This window comes from Mastomys coucha, unplaced genomic scaffold, assembly GCF_008632895.1.
Source record: "Mastomys coucha isolate ucsf_1 unplaced genomic scaffold, UCSF_Mcou_1 pScaffold13, whole genome shotgun sequence".
In the NCBI taxonomy this organism is placed as follows: domain Eukaryota; kingdom Metazoa; phylum Chordata; class Mammalia; order Rodentia; family Muridae; genus Mastomys; species Mastomys coucha.
The window spans coordinates 83796959-83801252 of NW_022196895.1; positions in this window are offsets into that span (position 1 = coordinate 83796959).

Sequence of the window (4294 nt, forward strand, 5' to 3'; positions counted from 1 at the left end):
GCGCAAAGTATTTTCTGGAACCATGGAAGCTAGACTGCAAAAAAGGCAATGTTCAAGTCCAATCCAACTCAAGTCATACAAGTCTTATGTTCTAAGTGTGTGGTGCCTTCAGCAACACTAGCCCACCTTCAACCCTTGGAGGCCAAGAAAGGCTTCAAAGATAATCTATAATGTTTGTGAAGTCACCCTGACTAAAAGTAGTTTTTTCATGACTAGCATGGGGGTGGGGAATTACTCAATGGGTCTTTTGGGGGCCATTGTTAACCCAAATAGTTTAACTTTCTTTAATATATGTATGTGTGGGCATATGTATATGCATGTATATTATGTATATGTATGTATATCTCTAAATATCTCTTGGAGGCTTTACCAAATAACTTCTGTTTTATTTATTTACCCCTCCTCTCATTCTATAATGAATCCCTCCCTCCTCTCCAGTTGGAGTCCCTTCATTATTATTCTAATTCCTACTCCATATATTTCACTTGCAACCTGTTACTCATCTTCTAATTCCCTACCTTTATGGTCTCTTTATACTTCATTTTGTCCATGTTGTACTTAATACATGTTGAACAACTTACTTCATGTTGTACACTCATATCTGGAGATTAGGATCTTAGAACCAGAAATGTGACATTTGTCTTTATGCTCTAGGTTATCTTACTCAATACAATCTTTTCTAGGTTCACAAACTTACCTACAAATGTGATGGTTTCATTTCTCCCTAGTTGCATTACTAATGAGTAGTAATCCATTATGCAATGTACCATATTTTCATCATCTATTCACAAATGGAATAACATTTATGTGGTTAAGGTTTGTTTTTTTTTAATTTCCATTTATTTTTGAATAAGGTGACAATGAACACTTCTGAGCAATTACCTGTGCAGTAAGATGCGAAGTGTTTTGACCATATGTCAAGCAAGGAGTGGTATAGCTGTGTCATATGTTTACATGTAGTATAAAAAGGAAAAAAAACTCTTTGTCATTTATTTTCTGTCACTCATCAATTAAACAAAATAGATACAGGATGTAGAGGATACACAAATTTAAATTATCCCTCCATGTTATGTGTGGAATCACAAAACCTTCATTAAAACATTAACATTCTCATTTATTAATATTGAGAATATATTTGAGTTCATTGAGTCCAAATATTTAGGTTTATATAAATCTAGTAGAAATGACTCAATGACCATCACAATTAAGATCAAAACACAGAAAACATCTTCTCGGGTGTATCTTCCATACAGGAGATTAATACTCATTTATTTAAATGTCAATTTAAATTTTCTCTGTGAATTCCAGTTCCTAAAGCTTTAAAAGATGTGTGAATCCTTGGTCCTTTGAAACTAGAAGATATTTGATGGGAAGAGTCAGTGCATCATCATAATCACCCTTTGTAGAATATCTCTCTTCTTGTCTTCATTAAGTCTCACAGATAGACTGTTCAGGTGACACAGTGCAGGTGAAGCTGCATAACTGACTTGCCATGTGGTAAAAAACAATTTCTATTATTTAGCATTAGAAATAAGAACATAAAAATTATGCTTTAAATTGATTACTACTTATATTTTATTGTTTTTATTTTAACTGAAAAAATGCAGCTAATCAAATGTGAATTTTCCAAGAAATTCAGTAGATCTAAAATAATAAAATAAAATGTGGTGTCAGCATAGTTTGTGCCCTGACAGACTACTTTTCCTAAAATTCTCAATTAAGTTCCCTCTGGGGTGAGCAGCTCTGAAATACAATATTGTAGTTTGCCCTTGCTGTCTCTACTGAAGATATTTCTTAAGTTAACTATCGCTTTTTGCTTTGTAGCACTGTGTTGGAATACAGAAGGTCCAAAATCTTGAGATGTGTCAAATTACTTTTGGAAATAATGACTTGTTGCCATGGTAACCTTGAACCTAACGAATCTATCTCAAGATCTCAGTTCAGGTATAAAATGAACTGCACAGGAAATTTTAAAATAGTGACTCAGTTGCCTGACTCAAGGCATGTTTCATATTCTTTTTTTCTTCCTTTAAATACCAGGTGACAGAATATTATTTAGAAAATGAACCCTTGAATAACAGAAGGGTTTTTTTGACAATGGAGAACTAATTTTAATATAGGGCATTTGTAATATTGTCTGGATAAGTTTTAAATAGATATATATTTTTACAATTATTTTTATTTGATTTATGTGTCTGTGTGAGTATATTCCATGTTTGTGTGTGTCCTCTGAGGTCAGAAATGTTGTTGGACCCCCTGGAGCTGAGATGGCAACAGAATTGAAGTCTTAAGGAAGAACAGCATGTGCTCCTAACTGCTGAATTAAGTCTTCAATCACTTTAAGCATACTTTCCTTAAAATTATTTTTGCTAGTCACTTAATAACTACAGGGGCTTCCCTTAAAACATGTATGTATGTGTGTGTTTCATGTATATACCTATATAAAAAAGTGTGTGTACTTTAGAGTGTTGAATCATAAATAATTGAGAATTAAATAAAAGGGGAAATTGAAAATGTACCATCTCTTAACATCTGCAGATAGGAACTCAGATCTGGCCCATGAATTGGTAAAATGACTATAATGTCTTCTGTTTGACACAGTATAACCAGGGTATTGGTGGTGCATGTTCAAGAAAACAACAACAAAATAGATAAAAAAATAAAAACAATGTGAAATAACCAAAACAGCAACATAAATATCCCTAGGTCCTAGGTTCTCCCGGTTATGAATCCACGGTGCTATTTCTCTAATAGCAAGAATTATTCTTAGTGAAATGATCTGCATGTATAGTGACATGTCATGAAATTATTTAGTAATTAAAAGACATTTATGATATATAATTCCAACCAGGAAAATAAATCTTTGTAGTGGCAAAAGGATAAAGCTAAGTAGAATATTAAATGTAAAGTATTTTAAAAGTAAAGAATATAAGAATTACTCTGCCTTGAAAATTCTGGCAAATCTTTCTCCTGTGTAGCCAATAGCAAATAAACACCAACCCTATATCTCCCAGGAGACAGTAGTCAGGATGTGCCAGCCACCATCAATTCAACATAATTAGTCCAGAGATCTGCAGCAGGGTCTCAAGGGTCAGGATGAGGCATGTGGGAAGCCAGACATCTACTTTCTCTATAGAAAAAAAAAGATACAATTAACTTTCGTTGCCCATATGTAACAACCCTTGGTAGTTCAATGTTTGCATTAAAAAGTTCATATTGGAATAGGCCCTTACTAAACCCATTATGTGAAATTCTTGTCCCCGGTAGAGCAAGGTTCAAATTAGTGAACTTCCTCAATTTGTTTTATTTTTTTATATAATTAGTTCATGAATCCTTTAATTTTTTATATTATAATGGGGCTTTATTTATATTTTCTTTTTTTTTAAGGATGGAAATATATTTATTGGAACATAAATTCGGAAAGTTTTCAACTTTATTGTCAGGAGTATCAAAGAGGATGTAGCAGTGGTTTCTCCCTTGGCAGATCAGAAAGCAGAAAATATGATAGGATCTAAGTCTCTGAGATCTCTTGTGATCTAGGCTATACATTCTAAAGAGGACAATCTCACTGTAAGAGCATCATTACCCAAAGAATAAAGTATGATACTACAAGAGACACAGCAGCACATTATACTATTTGTTTCCTTCGCCTATGGTGAATTTTTAAAAGATTCATTTATTTCGTAACTGTGTGTATGTGCACATTTATATGTTGGAGCCCCAGATATCAGTCAAATGTGTCTGATCCTCTGGAATTGGAGTGACTATCTGCCCCACACTGGTACTGGTAAACAAGCTTTAATTCTTTGAAAGTCCACCAAGTACTTTTAAACTGGCAAGCCATTTTTAATCCCCATGATGCCAATGATATTTTCTTTTCCTTATTAGATATTTTATTTATATGTAAATTTCTCCATTCCTAGTTTCCCCTCCAAAAAACAAAGAAACAAACAAAAACAACAAAAACAAACCCCTGTTGCCTCCCCCCTCCCCATGCCTGCCACCCCACCCTCTCCCACTTATTGGCCCTGGCATTCCCCTACACTGGGGCACAGAACTTTCACAGGGCAGAGCTCTTCTCCTCCTATTGATGATCAAATTGCAATTCTCTACTATACACATGCTGCCAGAAAAATCAGACCCCTCCATGTGCAGTCCTTGCTTGGTGGTTGAGAGCCTGGGAGCTCTGAGGGTACTAGTTAGTTCATAGTTGCTCGTCCTAAGGAGCTGCAAACCCCTAAGCTCCATTAGTCCTTTCTCTAACTCCTTCACTGGGGACCCTGTACTCAGATCA